Genomic DNA, 21632 nt, shown 5'->3' with positions numbered 1-21632 from the left:
TACTGGTAATTGCTTCTCTATATACTACAAAATAATCATCCTTTGCTCTTTTCAAAAAAGGGAATGAAATTATTAGATTTCATTGGTCGTCATTATGTGATGATTTGTGAATTAGTTCTTATTTTATGATTTATCTTCTTATTTATTACTTTTATTTTCTTGCATTTGGCTGAATACAGAAAGATAGCAAGATTTATCAATAGAAAGGAAACTTTAGCATTATATTTTGCTCTCTCTTTCAAAAAACTCACCTATCTTCTCTCATACAGTGTTTTTCTGAATAATAACCCATGTAAATGATACCTCTTTGTCTGAACTTTAGAGGTACTTTACCCTTTAATATAGTAATATAATATATACTTATGTTAATAGATTCTCAAGTAGACTTCCTTATGTATTATGGATTAAAACCTCCCACCCCCATAAAATAACTTTGTTTAATTAAAAATCTGATATAATGAGCTGGGGTATATAGATTGGTCTGGAAGCCTTGATACGGAAACAGAATATCTGTCTGATATTTAAATATGTATAAGAATAATGTGTATCAGAAGAAATGTTTGCTATATTTTTCCTTCCTGAAGATATAGTTTAAAATCAGTTTTAAATTAAAATGGAATTGTAGCAACTGAGAACTGACATGTAAAGGCAAGTAAGACAAGGACTAACTGGAGTGGGGATATGAGAAGGAACAGGTCACGATAAGAAGAAAAATTTAAGTAATTAATAAGATAGAAAGTAGTGGAGATAATTTTCTTCGAAGATGTGCTGACATAGGCATATTGAATATACTTTAAAGGAGGGTTTCCCAACTTTAACATGATTGTAATTCCAAGGGATTTTTTTTTAATTATGGATGGCTCACATGTATATTGTCTTTAGCCAAACAACCCTATGAACTCAGGCTATCTCCAACCATTATCAGTTCTGTCTTTTCAGAGGGACATGAAATAATCTACTTGATAACCACTGATTTAGGGAATAGACAGAGAAAAAAATGGTTGAGAAAGATAAAATTCTCTATTTAGCTTTATTTCTCAGAGGCAAGCCAACTTAAAATATTATCATCAGTTATTTTCCCTAATATTTCCTAAGTTTTACCATGTGCTCTTTCCCTTTTGTGAAAATGAAGATTGTTGCTTACAACTTCCCTGTGGTATTAAGTGTTCAGACAATAAATGACATAGTTCACATGCACCTTAGGTCAGAATGTGTAAACAGGTACCACCCTCAATGAAGAATGATATTTTCTATTGAGACAACCTTCTTATTGTCTATATTTACACACTGTCAGATAGGTCTACGCAAGTTCAAAACAGATATAAAGGAACTTGCAATTTTGATGTCCTTTTATGGATTTTATGCTTATATGGTACATATCCTTAACTATCTATTGTGCCCTCTGTGCATATATGCTAATTTTTGTTGTAATTTGTTTTATGCTTCTTAGAGTAAAAATGAAATACAAAATATGATGCCTGCCCCCAGGTGTCACTACTATCACTATATTGTTTTTCTGCTGAATCTGTTTAGTTCTTTGCATATACTGTTCTTTAACATTTCAAATATTTCACCTAAGAAAGCTGAAATGTTGCAGAAATGTCTTCCTAATTTGTTTAAAAGATGGAATTTTAGAATTCAAACAATGATGGCAAGCTTTCCACTTCCATTGATTTCTAAAATTATTCATGATAATAAGTTCTTTGGGGCACCAGGAGATCATCTCTAGTATTAAAAAAACAATACTACTATCCTCAGCTGCCCAGGGAACTAACTGGGGAAATCTCCCTGGGCACCTGGGAGCCCCTCTAGGTTCAAGTCTCTTTCCAACCCTAAGATGGCTCCCTTAATTAAGATATATACTTCCGAAGCAGAAGGAGGGAGAACATGAGCAAGGAAGTCAGGACCGCGAGGGGTGCACCCACCCACTGAGACAGAGGGGCTGATCTGTTGGGAGCGCACCAAGGCCAGCTGGACTGGGACTGAAAAAGCATGGGATAAAACCGACTTTCTGAACATGGTGGACAATGAGGGCTGATGAGAAGCCAAGGACAATGGCACTGGGTTTTGATCCTACTTCATGTTCTGGCTTTGTGGGAGCCTAGCCAATTTGGATGCTCACCTTCCTAGACCAGGATGGAGGGGGGAGGACCTTGGACTTTCCACAGGGCAGGGAACCCTGACTGCTCTTCGGACTGGAGAGGGAAGGGGAGAGGAGTAAGGGGAGGGGGAGAGGAGTGGGAGGAGGGGGAGGGAAATGGGAGGCTGGGAGGAGGCGAAATTTTTTTTTAATAAAAAATAAATAAATAAATAGATAAAACTACTTTTTATAATCTTAAAACACTTTTACTGGTATGAAGATTTTTTTGGATGAAACTATTTTTAAGCTTTATTCATTAGTCAAGCTACACACTGAAATTCTTATTTCAAAACATGTATGTTAATATTAGCTCATTATCTCTGTTAGAACAAATCAAAACCTCTTTTAAAACTCAATATTGTTAAGTTTCATAATATTTTGCCTCCTACATGGAAAAATTTGAAGAACTTGAAGATATTTCTTATACCTAGAGATATGGTTCAGTAGTGAAGAAGATGTCCTGGTTTTCCAGAGGGTTTGGGTATCATTTCTAGATTCCATGTCGGCAGCTCACAGCCTCTCGGTGTTCTAGATCCAGGGTATCAAATACCCTTTCTTGGCTTCTGTGGGCACATGCACATGTATGGCATTTACACACTTAACACACAGTCACACACACACAAACACAAAAGGGGGATAGAAATTAAATATTTTTTTAAAAAGCAGTTATTTTGATGCAGGAAACCAGGCACTATTTGAACTCTGGAGGCACAACTGAGAGCCAAACAGTCTTGTAAATCCAAACACTTTCCTTCAAGATGAATCAGCTTGTTAAAGAGAAATGCTCTCAGTCATTTTAACAAGAGCCCCAATGGTGAAGAAACACACAAAGTGTTTCAAGTGCTTATCATCCTGTGTAATCAGGTGGTGGCCCTCCTGGCAAGGGCAAGCACATGCTGAGAGACTGAAGCCATTGCCCATGTGAACTCTCACTTACCTGCGGCTCTGAAAGGAAACTGCTGTGGCCAGAGAAATTATTCCCTTGTTGACCATTCCACTAATCTTCTTCCAAAGCCCGGCCAGATTCTGCGGGAATGGGTATTGTTGCTCAAATAAAGTTGTAGTGTGGGAAGAGAGAAGCAGGTAGTATGCATAGCCTTCTGGAATGTATGGAGGCAAAGGAGCCTGCAAAGGATACTGAGACGTACTCAAACAAGTGTCTGTGTTGAGGTGGGAGAACAAAACCAAATAACTCGCCAGAACAAAGCAACAGAAGACAGAGAAGCCAGGGTAGAATGAGCAGAATATGAGGCCATTTTCCGAGTAGAAATGAGGCCCTGTGCATTCATCATTCTGACAGAAGTACACATCCTGACATCAGTTTTCCCCAATCCTGAATTCTTTTATTAAAATATAGTTAAGACCATGGAGATGGCTCAGAGGGTAAGGGCCTTTGCCACAGAACCTGACAACCTATGTTCAATCCCTGGAACCCAAGATGGAAGGAGAGAACTGACTCCCACAAGTTGTCCTATGACCTCCACATGCATGCCATGATGCTATGGCAGACACACACACCCAACCCCAGGCAAACATATAACAATAACAATTGAAATAATTTTAATTAAAAGACAATTAATAAAAAGTACATTTTCTTTAGAAAATTTTGAGTTTTGAAGTAATTTTTCATACTAAAGAAGTATATTAAACAAACCCATTTAAAAATATATGTAAAAATAATAAGTTAAACATAAAATTATAAAGCTGTACACACACATATTGACATTTAGCATTCCTTATGCTCTTTTCTATATTATTTCCTGGCATACCATTTGAAATCTCGTAAACACATGACAAGTTTTCTCTCTTTCCTATCTTCTGAAAGTATTTATTCAAAGTTTTTATAGTAGGATGATGATGTCCCTTCTCTACCTGTAAATTATGCTAGCTATATGTGTTTTGAATAAAAAATAAATGCTTGCTGGACTTACATAATTTTAATTTTTAAAATTCATGGAAAATTAAAAGTTATTTCTAGTATTTTCTCTATTTAAGAAGTATTATAATCATGTTATAATACTTTTGTTTTTGAAGTTAGAATATAATTACACCATTTCCCTCATTCCATTTCTCCTTCCAACCCAATCTATCCATCCCATAATTTTCTTCCAAATTCTTGGTCGCCTTTTTTATTCTCTCTCTCTCTCTCTCTCTCTCTCTCTCTCTCTCTCTCTCTCTCTCTCTCTGTGTGTGTCTTTCACACACACACACACACACACACACACACACACACACACACACACACACTGTAGTTCCTTATAGCATCCATTTATCATTATTGAAAGCTATCTTTGGATTCTAATCTTGTCTTTTAATATTTTCCCAAGTAAATTAACCTCTCTGAATCTCTATATGCTATAAAGAAATATCATGAATATGAAACAAATTTTCTTAATCTAAATCAATTAGTACATGCAGAGAAAAGATTCAGTTCCACCAAGTAACATTTGTTCACTCAGATGAAGTGAACAGAAGCAGGTAGCTAGTGAGGATTCATTTGGCACTATGGTTAATAATAATAACTACCATATTTTAAACATGATATGTTACAGACACTGTGAAAGGCATTATAATAATATAATATAATTATTCTTCTTTATTTAGAATTCCTATAGGATAGGTATTGCCATCTCAGTTTCTGAAGGCATGAGGTATGTATACTGAGAAACAGTATTCATTTTTAGCTTGTCTAACAAAACAAATGGGACAGTAATAAAAGATTCAAATCAAGACCCATCTGCCAATAAACCAAAAGTAATCCTTTTCCTCTACATGACTGCATAATTTATGAACTTTCACATTTTGGTGAAGGATGTATAAAAGATAACTTAAGGTTGACTTGGGAACATACATCTGCAATCTCTAGCACTTGAGAGATAGAAGCAGGACTATCATGATTTCAAGGCCATGCCAAGCTACACTGCAAGTTTTGAAAGTGGCATGAGATCCAGGAGACCCTGATTCCAAAAGGAGAAAGGTAGAAAAGCGAGAGGGACAGAGGAGAACAAGCAAGGAGGAATAGAAAGAAAGGAAAAAAGAAAGAAGAAAAGAAAGGAAAAAATGAAAGAAAAAGACCCAATTAACAACAAAGACAATTATTTGTTAATTGTTTATTAAGGATAGTTCTTTATCTATAGACATATCATGTCCAAGTTTAACAAAATTTTTCTTTGACATTGTTTAGCTGATCAACATACAATCTTTGCCATATTCAATAATAAACAGATTCTAAAAATATATTAGTACAGCTTACTAGATAACATAAACATGTTTGACCTCATATCTCTAGTGTGGAGTTTTTAAAAATAATTTCTCAAACAATTAGGAGCCTCTCTTTGCCCGCCAACCTGATTTCTTCTTAGTAGTAATAGTTGTTTACATTTTTGGAGATTGTTCTATAGACTGCTTATATGGGAATAACATACTTTCAAAATATTACAAAACCTGTAAAGGTAGAAGACCTTGGACATGACTGTGAGTGATATAGATGAAAAGAAAAGAAACAAAATAGGCAGACTATCATGTTGATAATCAAGTTCTTTATGTACTCTTTTGTTCTGCCCAAGACATTTTTCTCTCTGTAATCAGAGATGTAGCTTAATGGCAAAACACATATGCAATCCATTAGCTTCCATCCCTAGTACTTCAGTAAAACAAATAGAAATCCCAACTAGATATATATTAAAGAAAGAAACAGAGACCAAAGCACAAAATAAAGTTATTTTGCTTCTTTTGCTTGTTTGTTTATTTTTTCATCGTTTCCTTTCAATTCTGACCTGGTTTACTTAGACTTATGCATATCATTGGAGTGCATTTTCTTTATAAAGGAAATTCTGTCTATGCACCAATCTATTATTTTTACACAAATAAAGTCTTATTTTGAATTTTCAACTCTTAAATCATTTTTGACACCTTTCACTGGTGGCACATATAAACTTACCTCATTTTGTTGTGACTTTGTAATGGAAATTATAATGGATCAACTTAAACGCGTATGTGTGCTTAGATTGCTTACAGCTCTCTTTCATTACAATAGCCATCAATCTTTTAAACTTGGGTTCTTATTTCTAGCCATAAATCACTATTTAGCATAATGAATCATTCTATATTGTAGTACACTAGAAGACAGTGTCCCAATATTAGTATGATATGCCTTTTCTACAATTCTCAAAGCAGCCGTTAGAGTGTACTTTCATATGAATCAGTCTAAGCAAATGGATAGTGATGATTGAGTGATAAAGTGGCCCAAAGACTATGCTGCTTAGAAATGTGTACTATATTTACCTGATAGTTTTGATAATACTTGTGTGTCATGGAAAATAGAACTTTCTGACACTCGTTATGTTATATATTGATTTACTGATGATGATGATGATGATGGTAGTGGTGGTGTTGGTGTTGCTGCTGCTGGTGGTAATGTCTGGGACTGGTTTGGCAGGTAAAGACCCTGAGGATTCAAGTTCAATCCTCAAAACACATGTGAAGTTGAAAGATGTAGGCAGAGGCTGCTTGTTTATTTCCCAGCTGCCCAGACCAGAAATAATTACATAGAAACTCTATTATTGCAACACTGCTTCTCCAATGACTCTAGCACATTCCTAGATAGTTCTGTCATCTTAAATAAATCTATTTCTTTTTTTTTTTTTTTTTTTTTTTTTGGTTTTTCGAGACAGGGTTTCTCTGTGGTTTTGGAGCCTGTCCTGGAACTAGCTCTTGTAGACCAGGCTGGTCTCGAACTCACAGAGATCCGCCTGCCTCTGCCTCCCAAGTGCTGGGATTAAAGGCTTGTGCCACCACCGCCCGGCAATCTATTTCTATTTATCTGTATATCATCACATGTTTGTGGCCTACCGGTAAGATTCTGTCTGGCATCTGGTGTCTATCTCCTGTGGCAGCTACATGGTGTCTCCCTGACTCTGCCTACTCTCTCCTGCTCTATCAGCTTGGAATTCCGTCTTTGACCTGTTCTGCACTACAATAGGCTTAAGACAGCTTCCTTATTAACAAATGGTATTCACAGCATACAGAGGGGATCCCACATTACCTCCCCTTTTTCATCTGAATAAAAAGGAAGATTTTAACTTTAACAGTAAAATTATATATAACAAAATAGGTATCAAGCAAGAATTACACTTACAATATTTCTTTATGAGTCTAAAGTTTCACATCTAATTTATCTCTGATCATAACTAAAAAACTATAACTATCTGTTCTCAACTCCATAAAAGACCCCAGAAGGATATATTACTTAAGTAAACAGGAAGTGCATTGTAAGCAAATTCCAAAACTCTAGAATTGAGAGAGACATCTTGCTGCCTGGACAGTCATCCAAAGTTCTTCTGTAACATTGGGGTATCCATCTTGAGCCTACAGGCCCATAGTATCTGGCAGACTTTTCAATGAAGCAGTGCTGCGGGAGGACCTTCCACTCCTTCAGCCAATAGTTGCTGAAGTATGAGCCTATTGTGTTGCAGGAGCGTCTTCCTCTTCTTCAGCCAATAGCTGTTGAAATACCAGCCCACTGGGGCGTAAGTTTATTTATCTTTAAAAAAGAGTAGCAAGCCTTGGCCCACTCTCTTGGTTCCTGCTCCTGCTCTGGGTGACTAGGCTCCTTTCCTGATGGTTGGTGTTTCGTGAGTTTTACTCCCCTAAATAAATATCCCCTTAAATCATAACTGGTATGGGATTGATTTGCATATAAAGCAGGAACTTTCATAGACAGTTCCACCTATATTGGCAGTTTGTCAGTCATTTTCTTCTGTGTCCTGCAGAATGTCTGGCAGTTTTCTCATGAAGCAGGAACCACAAAGGACCATCTCCCCTTCTTTTGGCAAGTTTAGCAGTATTTTTCTGCAGGTCCTGTATGTCCAGTTCATAAAGAATGACATCAAGCAGTCCAGGCAAGAGACAGCTTTTTGCTCAAATGGCTAACTAACTCCATAAGAGTCTTTTTGATGCCCATCATCCTCTTCAAGTAATCAGTGTTGTCAGGAGCAGATGTGTCTCATTGTCATGAAAAGTTCTAAGTTTTTAAAAAATTTTAAGTGCCATATTCTCTTAGTCTTTGAAAGGTTTGAAGAATACCTATATAAAGAATGAAATATATTTCTATATATCTAGAAAACCTAACTAACATGACTACAAACTTGACTATTATAGATGATTATCTATTAATATATATTTCTTAATTTCACATTACATTTTTAAATAGGGTTTTATACATTACATTTAAAAAAATTATTTATTATGTATACAATATTCTGTCTGTGTTTAGGCCTGCAGGCCAGAAGACGGCACCTGACCCCATTACAGATGGTTGTGAGCCACCATGTGGTTGCTGGAAATTGAACTCAGGACCTTTGGAAGGCAGGCAATGCTCTCAACCACTGAGCCATCTCTCCAGCCCCTACATTATATTTTTAAATGAGCGGCACAAAAGCAATACCTTAATAATAGAAATATATGTGTGTGCATATATTTATATAAATATAAGGTCAATTTTGTTTATATACGATCAAGATCCATACCAATGCAAAGTATTCATCCCTATAGCATATCCCCTTTAAATGTAAACAAACATTTATAAACAGCATTTGGGAATTTGGGCATAGTTTGCTCCAAACTGCTTCCTGCTTTTTGTTGGGTGAAGTAATTTTAGGGGTTTGTGGAGACCTTTCAGTGGGTTTTGTTCCATCGGACCAAATTAGTTGGGAAGGAATCTACCGGTTCCTATCTTCTGTGGAAACAAAAGCAGAACCTCTTTTCCAAAGCAACATATTCTTACACCCAAATTTTGAAGTCAAGGTACCTTTAAAATATGTTTGTTTAGCTTAGCAGCTTGTACAATGAAATGTCTCTCTATACTTAGCTCATTCATAGTCAAAACTTCAAAGAAAATACAATAATATACACAATCCTAACTCTCTGTGTATACTCCATCTCTATATGGCTTATTTTTCTTTACTCATTTAATCTTTGATTGTCTGCAATCTGTCTCTTTAAAGATTTTTTTAAAAAATAATTTACTTCTTTTTATAAATCTCTATACTCTTTTTCTTCTCTCTCCCAAACCTACATAAATTTTTTAAAAACACACCGTGTCTCCTTTAGAGGTCTTTTATGTCTGAATATGTCTTATTGTGTATCTGAAGTCCTTTTCTGATAACATGCATTTTAAAATGGTAAGCAGTGTGATCACTGCAGTCTTGGATTCTGGCTCCAGCTTCTTCAACCTTTTAATATGGTGGAGGTAATTCACTGCCAGCTATGGGACTGCCCAGAGGGAGCCTCACTCACCACCTCAACTCTGGTAAGCAGTTGGCCATGCTGCCACCAAGTAACTTGCAGCAAGCTGCTCAAAAACCCCATTCAAGTGCTCAGTTTCCTGAAAGAGACAGAGTTCATGCTGGTAGCCAGGAAGCTGCTGCCTGATTTTTTGCTGCTAATGCTGAATCAAGATCTCTCTTAAAGGGGCTGTGTGGCGCCTCTGCTCGAGGTTGCTTGTTCATTCCCTGCTGCCCAGACCCAAAATAATCATACAGAAGCTATATTAATTAAAACACTACTTTGCCTATTAGCTTGGGTTTCTTATTAACTAACTGTTACATCTTAAATTAACCCATTTCTATTATTTTATATTTTACCACAAGGCTCATGGTTTACTGGTAAGGTTCCAAGGCACATCTATCTCCTCCAGAGGCTGCATGGTGTTTTTTTTTTGAATCCACCTACTGTCTCTATATATCTTTTACAGACTGACTATAATCTGTTAAGCCATTGGCTGAGAGCAGCTTCTTTATTAACCAATGGCAATAAAATGTATTTACAGCATATAGAGGGTAATCCCACATCAGGAAGGGAACTAACTTAACAGAGTGATTATGCTGGCTCATTTTAGGTATCTTGACACAAGCTAGAGTCATATAAAAAGGAGGAAAATGTTCTCACCAGATAGGCTCATAGACTAACATGGTGATAAATTAGTGATCAATGTGGAAGGGCACAGTCCATTATGAATTATGCCCCCTCAGAGAAGATGGTCCTGGGGTATATAAGAAATTAGGGTAAGCAAACTTTGAGGAGTAAACCAGTAAGCAACACTGTTCCATGACCTTTGTGTCAGTTCCTGCTTTGACTTCACTAGATGACAGACTACAGTTTCTGAGATGAAATTAACTCTTTTTCTTCCCAAGTTGATTTTGGTTATGTTTTATCACAGCAATAGAAACCCTAACTAAGAAAGTTGCCCTCTGACCTCTGTACACAATATTTAGCATGTGTGACTACACACATTTACACAATAACATTTTTTGTAGAAGAAAGTACATTTATTTAGAGTATGGGTAAGGATAGGGAGTCTACATTTCCCCTCCCCTCCATGTCTGTGCTTATCTGACGGTTCATAGAAAGCTGGGAGACAAAGACTAGAGCACACGTAACTATAGCTGAGAGACAGCTCCTTTCTTGAGGGCAATGGGCCCAAGATCCCAGATTGACACCCTTGTCTCTGTTGCAGAGACATTTTAAAGCTCAATTGGGATTTATTTATTTTAATGAAAATAGATTTTTTTCATAAAATATAGTCTGACCACAATTTTCTTTCCTGCAGCATCTCCCAGTACCTCCTCACCTCTCCACCCTCTCAAATATACACCCTTTCTTTCTCTCCCTCATTAGGAAACAAACAGGCAATTAAAAACAAACCTGCCCAGAATAGGACAAAAATTTGATAAATAGAAGGAAAAGAACCAGAGGAAAAAAACATAAGAAATACAGAGAGACACAGAGACACAGTCATTCATGCATCCAGAAAAATCCTAAAAGCAAAAATTAGAAACTGTCATATATGAACATGGTGAGACAAAGAACATCAAAAACCCAATATTTTTTAATATTATAGTTCTCAGACATTCTAGAAATCATACTCAGTACTACAATGATCTCATTGTATTGAAATATAATCACTATGTGGAAAAGATAATGAATCCAATTATTTTTATTGCATTTTGACAATCAGTTGCTACCCACTGGGTGGATGGCCCTTTGATGAAATTTTATTTATCTTTTAATTATAAGAGTATGGCTATTATATACACTTGAATACATAAGTAAATGAAGGTATTCTTTTCAAAACTTTTGTAACTCCTCCTCCTCCCAATGCCCCTTCTCAAGATCACTGCTAGTGACAGTTTCATGTATTGCATTCAGAATGCTGACTCACCAAGATAACCAGTCATGTGACATCATGTAAAGATAGATATTTACCTACCATATACATATATTTTAAAAGATTGCTTCAGTATTTCATTGTACAGATATAGCATAGTTATAAAAGTCTGTTCCTAAACTACTGGAATTTATCTTTGATATTTTGTAACTTTAAATATGGTACATCTAGAATATATATGCATATATACATATATGTATGTGCATATATATATATACACATATATATTATAATTTTGTGAACAGAAACCACCTTCAGTTTTTCTTTATTCATTTCTGTACTAGAATGCTAAATGTCCCTGCATCAGTATTGCCAAAGTAAGTTTATACATTCATTTGCCTTTGCAAAGCTGTCACTAATTGACCCAGGTGGGTCCAAGGTAGAGCAGGATTGGAATAAAAGAGCAGAACATTTGTTTCCTAATTGGTTTGAAGATTGGGCCGTGATATAGGAACAACAGCAAGATGCACGATAGAAAAAACAATTCTGTAGAAGCCAAAAATCAGAGCCAGAAAGGATTAGGAAAATCTTAAATTTCAAAGATCTGCAGAAATACCACAGGAATGCATTAGATTCCCATGGCAACTGGCCTTTCAAGTTAAATTTGCCTGGGCCATAAGTGGAGGTTAATTCCTCTTGGTGTCTAGACAGCAAGGAGAATTAAATAACATGTTTCAAAATGTGAAAGTGACCTAGTTAAGATAAATATAAACAATAAGCATGGAGCCTAGTTTGCAGATTTGCATGAGGATACGAGCCTTGTTTATTTTATCTACCACTTTAACTTGCATATATTAAGCAGTATGGCAAATATTTGTGAAAGGAAGGAAGATAGAAAAGTGGTGGTAAGATAGTAATTTATGGAAAACATCATTCTGAATAGTGCTTCAGTTTAACACAGTAAAATAAAGGTCCAAATAGAAAATTTTTTTTAAGGATTTTGAGAAAGCTATGAAGCATTGGGTACAACTTTAAATTATGAATGTAAAATTACGTTCTTTAATAACATAGCCCTCAGCAGGCCTGTAAAAATTTGAACATTGACCTGATTTCATGCATTTAATAAGCATTTATTGAACAGCCATTCTTCACATAGCATTCTCTAAATGTGGAAGATACATAGTCTTTGCCTTTAAAGAATTTGTAATCTAGGGCTAACCACACTTACAAATAATTTAAATGCTTTAAGAGAGCAAAGTGATGAGCCACTGTAAAACTAAAATTAAGATTTCAAACAAGATAAACTTAAGTTCAAATCCTGTCTCCCTATGTAGCCTTGGCATGATAATACTTTGTATCTCAATTCTTCATTAATAACAAAGAATTATCTACCTCAGAGAACTGCAATGACAGGAAAACAATGTATTTAAATTGCTAACATAGTTTCTGTTGTTATTAGCCTATACTAATGACAATGTGATTACAAACTGTTGTTCCTTTCTAATGACAATGAAAACAGGATGTTTGTAGACACTGGGATTACATGCTAGGACCACCTAGTAGAGATCAGCATTTTTTTTTCTGTGAAGAAACTGTAGGGAATAGTTTTGCTTTTGCACATTGTATATAGTGTTTGTCAAGTATTATTTATTTGTATTTGCAATTCTTCATAAATATAACAACCACTCCTGTTTCACAGGCTGCGTTAGCTTTCTAACATGATACCACATGTAAAGTTAATTTAGGAAAATGAAAAGGTTGCTTGGCCTCACAGATTTAGAGATCCATTTCCTGATTGGTTGGCTGTGTTACATTTTGGTGTGTGGTGAGGCAGATAGGAAAGTGGAGTAGAATCCCTCAACTTCATAAATGCAGTCATGATTTAGCCCACCATAGAAGAAAATGAAGAAAGGAAGAGACTGCAGTGTTACAATGCCCTTTGATCGTCATCAAGAATTTCTGCCTGACAGGCCTTAATGATCTTTTCACATTTTTGCTTCCTTCTCAATATCACCAAGCTTTTAGTACTTGGTTCTTTGTTAGCCACTCCAAATCTATACATAGGCCATGCAAATTCTGGCTTGTAAATTTGGACAAGACTCTTCCACTCACCAACCCTGCATTTCCTGTTTACTTAGGTAATATTGTTTCTTTCTGAAGTCTTTGATGGATTTGAAGAATTTATAATTATAGTTTTCCTTAAGTATGATAAAAGATAAAGTAGACATAAATATTGTAACTGTAATTCTTTCTTGATACCTGTTTTGTATATGTAATTTTACTATGTTGAAGATAAACTCTTCTTTTTCATTTAAACAGAAAATGGGAGGTGATGTGGGATTCCCCTCTGTATGCTGTGAATGTCATTGTTAACAAAGCAACTGCTTTGGGCATATAGCAGAGCCATAGGGGAACAGAACTAGGTGGGGAAAACTAAACTGAATGCTAGGAGAATAGGAGGAGTCAGAGAAGCCATGTAACCCCATGGATGTGGATGGAACTTTACCTGGTAAGCCACAGCCACATGGTGATACACAGATTACTAGAAATGGGTTAAATTAAGATGTAAGAGTTAGCAAATAAGAAGCTAGAGCTAATGGGCCAAGCAGTGATTTAATAGTTTCTGTGTGATTATTTTGGGGCTAACTAGCCTGGAACCAACAAGCAGCCTTCTCCAACAATCTATGCTGGAACTTTCACTGGCTTGATTTTTGTGCAGGACTTATGCTTGCTGTTACATCCACTGTGAATTCATATGTATCATGGCCTTCTCATGTACAGAAAGAATTGTTTTCCAGCAATGCTCCATTACCTATGGGTTTGAAAAATCTTTGCTCATCCTTTTCCTTGGTGATTCCCATGCTTTTGGGAGAGGAAGTATGATAATGATGCTTTTACAAATGGAGTGTGTGATGTTTCTAGTTGTGCAGTTACTTATTCAAGTTCACATAGAAAGTCAAGTGGAAAGGCCAGGGTTTGATCTCAAATTTGTCTAATGTTGGAGTCTAAGTTTACCTAGTATATACTTGTGTTGCTATTTGTACAATATGTATCTGTGTTACATATTGCCTATAAATAATTTATTCTCTAGTTGGAAAAGCATGTGGAGTATTCCTAAGGAATTATAGATAATAGTAGAAATTGACACTCATTAAATGCATAGCATAGACATTAAGTGAAAACTCCTGCTAAGAAGACATTTGAATCTAAGTTGGACATAAAGGAGGTGGTAACAAAAACAGTACATAATTAACATGGCATAAGATTTTAGAAATAGTGATATGGGAATAGTAAAACATACCAGAAGAATGCTGGATTATAAAAAAGATGATGGTTGATTTGAGACAATGACACATCAAAAGTTGTTTTTCTAGTTGATTGTTGCAGAAACAATATATACTAACAGAAAATGTTCAGAAAATAAAAATTGATATCTGAAATATGAGTCCAAAATCATATTAAGTATTGGGAAACTTAAATACATCACTCTGCAGCAATGCCAACCTTTCATATAATAACAAATATATTATAATTAGAAATGATATATTTTTAAAGGAATACTTGCTGCATGAATGACATCAATGTGTAACAATATTTTTCTAATTCAAATGTTTTGATGTTATGAAAATTTGTGATAATTTTCTTCAACATTTAAACTGTTACTACATTTTAAACTTAATTCATATAACCATCTATTATATGTTATATTATATATTTGTAGCTATGTTTATAATTTATTAATGTCTCAAAATATGTCATTAACACCTATCAAGAAATGTGATATTATCTTGTTCCTTTTCTGTCTCTGTCACACTGTTGAAAACTATGTTTGATTTCTTTTGAAATTCTTGATAAGATAGATGTTTTTCTTTGTACTCTAAGGTCATTGATGAGACTGTTAATTTGCCTGTCAAGAGAGGACCATGAATGTATCTTAAAGGGGTGTCCAAATGACATGGCACTAATATAATTTCACAAATGACTTAATGGGCACATAAAGCATATTTCCACTATTAAATACACATAGCTATAGCATGGAGTTATGTCTTGCTTTACAGGCTGTGAAAATAATTTTAATCAGCTAACGGATGAAGTGACTCTTCAAGGTTATGCAGATTATGTTATAAAAAGCCCTTAAATGCATAATCCTCAATGAGTGTTCAGGAAGGAAAATTTCAATCAAGGATATTTGTTTAGATTGACAACATTTGTGAGTTTCATGAGATTCCAGGAGAACTTTACAAGGGAAAATTAGGATGTAAGTATGATTTTTTTTCAAACGAAAATGAGGAAAATGCAAAGTCATTCAGGGCTTATGCTCATTAAAAATAAAAACACTGAATTTGTTTTTCTGATGGTTAAAAAAGAAGCCTCAATGGTTCATAAGAATTCCGTCATCTTAGATGATCTTCTTTTCTAGCCTGGGTCAGAGCACAATTACAGTCATAGTTGTGACTTTTTAAAAATTCCAGGACTACTTATAAATATTTCTCAATGTGGAAGTGTGGCCACAATCTTTGGTCTCCATAGCAATAAATAATTGTCAAAATATATTCAAGTTCAAACTTTCTGCCCCAGAGAAAACTGACTTTGTATACATCATTGATTCATTCATTAATTTACTCAACAGGCATATTTAACTTTTTTCTATATGCCCTCTCTAATCTAATAGGTGCTATAGATAAAATGAAGTTCAGAATACTTATAATCATATACTATCTCAAAGCTTTGTGAGACACTGATCTTATAAATAACGGCACATCACTTTAACTGACAATGAAGCAGGCAGGTGATACTGGACCCCTAATAAATAATTGAGGGGCAAGTTTGTTATAATTTGAATATGCCCCTCAAAAGTGTGTGTTAGATGTTTAATATCCAATGAAATGGCATTAGCATATGGTACCAAATTTGGTCTTGGGAGGGCTGTTTACATCTTGAAGTTATATAAATGGATTAATGTTCATTACAAAAATGTTAATACTCTCTCATCTCAGTTGTCTGCAGTATTCTATCAGTATAGAATTGATTAATTAAGATAATACTAACATATATCTTGAAAACATGGACATGGTTTTTGAACTGTTTAATTGGTAGAATATAGAAAAGCTTAGAGGAGAAAGATTTTAAAGGCCCAGATTGTCATAAAAGGAGCATTATAATAGTGGAATTCAGTGAGACTGTAGAAGAAAATAAACATGTAGGAAGTTTAAATCTTCATAGATATTTCTCACATAGTCTCAGAACACTTTTAGAAATATAAGTGATAAAAGTCATTTTGATAAACTCTCAGATAGAAATGAAGGATAAGGTATTTGAAGCAGGAGTAAAGGCCATATTTGTTGTAAAATGGGTAAAGTCTTTTCTGAATTGTGTCTATACCAGAATTCTAGTGGAGGAAACTGTTAAGCAAAATAATGAAAGAGGTATACATCTTAATTGAACACAGTAAATTGACGAGAAGTAAATTATGAAAACATGAAATTGATAGACAAAAGAGAAAATGGACTTAGGTATTTAAAGGATGTATCAGCTGGCCATGTCGTATATGTGTAGAGGGGCTTTCAAAAGAGGAAACCAAGATGAAGCAATCATTTTATTAGGAGTTTAAAATATGAAGAAGTAAATCAGGTGTTATTTATCAGATCAATAATAGATTGATTCTGCAGATTTGGAGACACGTTGATGTTATCCCTTTCATTCTAGGTCCACAGTGGTCTGGAAGAAAGATATATATCAAAAGGGACACATAGTCAACTCTTGGAATATTGGATCACATGGCTCAGGCCACCGCTAGTGTCTCTTCCTTGAATTCTGGCGCAGTCTTCTCTTGGCCCCAGTATATGGCTCAAAGAGGTTCAAGATCAGTTTGGAATTTGGAGGACGCAAGTGGAAATTCTTGCCATTATGTGATTTTCCATCTGCAGCTAGAGAAATTGCAAGTGATTAAAGGCCACTGATTCCTCTGCCTTGATGTCAAAAAAAATGTCAAGAATGTTCTGGAGTGCGAGGCAGTGATTTGTTGCAGTGATGAAATTACTACTGTACAACAACACTAAATTGGTCCTAAGCACGAATGTGGGGCTTAAGCTAGCTGGCTAAAGGTGTCCACATTTGGATGAGTGGAGTCATGGTGACAAGACTCGTGCCAAAACCCTGAACTTATAAGCCAGCAGCAAACTCCTATAAGAAAAATGCAGGCATAAAACTCTTTTCCAGATGCTACAAAGGCCGTCTCCTTCCTTAAGAGCATTGGCTTCTCTTGTAGCAGACCAGGTTTAGATTCCAGCATATGGTAGCTCACAACCGTCAATGACCCCAGTTCCACGGATCTGATGGGCTATGTGGGAACCAGGCACCTATGATGTACACAGATACACATGCTGCAAACATCCATACACATAAAATTTAAAGAAATTTAAAAGGCCCTCCCCAGTCATAAGAAATTCAGCATGGATTAAAGCTGACGAAACCACTGAGGTAAAGGTGTATAAGACCTTTGGAACCCATCCCTTCTCCCAGTGTTATCAGAAGTCAAGTTTTAAGGTCAAATTTTGTTCACCTTGTCGCCTTTGGGCTTATTTGGAACCAGTTACCTATAATTTCCAGCATTTCTTCCTCTTTTGTGATGGGAACATCTATGAAACACTTGTTTTCTATCATGCAATTAGGTGTCACTTAAATATTTTCTGTTCGATGATGGGGTGCATAAATAGCAATAGTCTCATTTGATTATATTGCCTAGTAATATAGCAACTATTTTAATTGGTGCGAATACAGTCTATGATAAAATCATTTCACGACTCATTTCTCCAAACATACAGTCATCATAAAGACTACCCACATATATTACCAGAATAGGGAAGTTGCTCTTATTTCATGTGCTCAGAGCTGGAGAGAATTATTCACTTTACTATGATTTACTCTTTTTGACTTAGATGAAACTTTGGAATTTTTAATTGGTGCTGGAATAAGTTAAGATTTAGGGGAATTTGTAATAGGATGAATGTATTTTACCTTTGAGAACATGAATTTTAGAGGTTCAGGAGGAGAATGCTCTAGTTGGAAGGCATCTTATAAATAGTATGTATTGAAAGCATCCTTATAAATCAAATTGTATTGGCTCGTGGGTTATAATAATGAAGGTGATTCAGCCATCAAATCTTTATTTTCATGAATTGACTAATAATAGTAAAAGTCTTGAGAGTGTGAGTCAGTTTCTCTCTCTCTCTCTCTCTCTCTCTCTCTCTCTCTCTCTCTCTCTCTCCCCTCTGTCTCCCTTTATCTTTTTTATGTTGCTCTGCCCTTTTCTTCCTCACTCCTCCTCTACTTCTATCCCCATCTTCTGCACTTCTAATATGGGATTATGCAGTGATAAATTCCTCTCTAGATGCTGATCCATCACTCTCAGACTTTCCAGCCTCTAGAATTTTAATAAATAAATCTCTGTTTTTATGAATTACACAGTCTATGATATTGTTATGGAAATACAGAACGGACAAGAATGTAGATTTCTGCCTTAGGAAGATATTATTATTTGTAAGTTGTGGCAGAGTCCAAGGCTTAAAGGCTAGAATTAAGCAAAGGTCATTTACATGAAGAAGTTGAGATAATGTTCATGGAGTCCAGTCGACCATTCTTAGGGGAAAGCTAAGACTTCTTCAGCCAGGCAATCAATCTTGTTGGGATCTGCCTTAACAAACATACTTCTAAATACTGATTTTACCCCCTCATATAAAAAGCATATATATATATATATATATATATATATATATATATATATATATATACAAGCATCTTAATGGCAGTTGATAATTCTGTAAATGAAGACCCGGAATGAAGCATTCTAAGGATTACATATCTTTCAGTGTAGAAATAAACCAGAAGAAATAAGCCCTGAAGATCAGGTGAAACCAAATAATTTTGTGCTTCTTATTTAAACATTGTGAGAACTGTAGGAAGATTAGAAGATTGGAATGTTCTTTCCAGCTGTGTTCCTTCTGAACCATGCACTCTTCCGCATACAGTTGCACTTTCCATCTGTGAAAGGAGGATACTAAAACTGGCCCTGTCTCATCTAGGCTTTTCTTTGGCTTGTATGATGATGCTAAATATAAGGGCATGTTAACATTCGTTCAGTAGTACAAGTCTAAGTAATTATTGGGGGAGATTACCGCTCGTAAAAAGCCTGCCTTAGAACATGAACAACCAGCTTCTCAAAAGTCTCAGTTGAAAGCCACTGCAACAGGGAAAATGATTTTAGAAATTATAATAAAAATGGAAAAGACACATACTCTCATCTTATTACATGGAAGATGTTAGTGCCAATTGTCAGGTGAGTTTTTGACTCTTTTCTTTGTTCTCAAGAATAAACAATGTCCTAAACTCCATATAATAGGTTGCCCACAATGAGTTGGAAGTAGTTAGAGCTGTGATGAACAACTGTGCTCTTCTTTGAAGAAGGTGTTTTGTCTGACACGTAGAACTGAAGACATTTAATACTATAAAAACAGGGAAACACACTATCTCCTCAGTAGCCAGAAAGCTAGTTGAAGATTTCCAAGTAAACAATCAATGCCACTAAGTTTTGCAGCTTGAGAAGTATAGTAAATTATCTAAAAATAAAAGAAATAAATCAAAACACACAATTTTATATTTTATATGACTCAAAGATGCCAAACATATTCTTTCATAGCATTAAATATAGATATTATTACAATTACCTCTATTGCTCTGCCCATTTGGAAAAATAATCTCTGTAAGAAATTTATTTGTTCTCTTTTTGTTGAGCAGTTATGGCAATTTTGAGAAATACATAGAGTTGTGCAACTGTCACCAAGATCAACATAGAGAATAATTCCTAAACTCCAAGAAAATCCTCCATGCTGTCCTCTTCATCCTCTTGTAGTCATACCCCTCTCCTATTCTTGCCCAAGTCAATCAGTAAAATACTATATATATATATATATATGTATACATATATATATATATATGTATATATAATCTCACCTGATAAATTATCTTTTGTAGTTGGCTTCTTTAATTTACTGTCTACATTTCTGGTATTTGTCTATGATGTTACATTATCAGTATCTTTGTCATTAATCTCTTTTTAATCAAAAAGTAGTATCCCACTGAACACCTATAGTATAATATGTTTATCAATTTATCTGTTCTTAGACATTTGATTGTTTCTAGTTTGGGATCATATTTTGCAGAAGTTTTATAAACATGCTTATACTATACGTGAAAATATATTTTTATTTTTCTTGGGTCAATATGTTAGAGAAAGAATGATGGGTCCAGTGGAAAATAGTCATTTTATTTAATTAGAAGGAGTTAGAAAGTTTTCTAGTGGCTTACTTGTATTCTTTTCCATTTCAGTAGTAATGGTGGAGAGTTCTAATATTTTTGAGTCATCACAAGCATTTAACCTTGTCTTTTCAATAGCTGATATTTTATCATGACCTTAATCTGTATGCCCTTAATAACTAATGATATTTACCAGCTATTCATATGCTTATGTCATATTAAGTCAAATGCTTGTATGCTTTGCCTATTTTATGCTAATTTCTCAGATAATTACCAATCAGCCTACCTCAAGATACTACTTTTGGGCTTATACCCAAAGGAGGCATACTCACACCACAAGGACATTTGCTCAACTTTGTTCATAGCAGCATTATTCGTAATGACCAGAACCTGAAAACAATCTAGATGCCTCTTAAGTGAATAATTGATAAAGAAAATGTGGTATATTTACACAATGGAGTACTACTCAATGGTAAAAACAAACAATCAAACCAAAAAAGAAAGAAGCAATGGCCTCTTGAAATTTGCAGGCAAATGAATGGAACTAGAAAAAAAACACCCTGAGTAAAATAACCCATATTCAGAAAGAAATACAGTATGAGTACATACAAACATAGTATGTACTCATTCATAAGTGAATATGAACATAAAGCAAAAGATAACCAGGCTACAATCCACAACCCCAGAGAAGCTAAAACCCTCATCCAGAAACAAATGGAAGCAGATGTCGATATCCGGAACTCACCACTGGCCTGAGCTCCCTGAGTTCAAACAATTGAAGAGAGGGAAGAATGATAATATGAAAAAAGGGGTCAAGACCATGATGGGGAAACCCACAAAATCAGGTGACCCCCAGCGAATGGGAGCTCACTGACTCCAGACTGACAACTGAGGAACCTGCATAAGACTGAACTAGACCCTCTGAATGCAGATGACAATGGTGTGACTTGGGCAGTATGATCCTTGGGCAGTGAGGCCAGGATCTAACTCTAATGCATAAACTGACTTTGTGTA

The 21632-nt window shown here is 35.3% G+C and overlaps 1 pseudogene; it reads right to left on the bottom strand.

Moving 5' to 3' along the window:
- The window catches only part of LOC130868575 (peroxisomal biogenesis factor 19-like), a 150129-nt pseudogene that overhangs the window by 112739 nt on the left and 15758 nt on the right, over nucleotides 1-21632 (bottom strand).

This window comes from Chionomys nivalis, chromosome X (assembly GCF_950005125.1).
Source record: "Chionomys nivalis chromosome X, mChiNiv1.1, whole genome shotgun sequence".
Taxonomy (NCBI): domain Eukaryota; kingdom Metazoa; phylum Chordata; class Mammalia; order Rodentia; family Cricetidae; genus Chionomys; species Chionomys nivalis.
The sequence above is the reverse complement of the archived record's forward strand: the minus strand, read 5'-3'. Positions and strand labels throughout refer to the sequence as shown.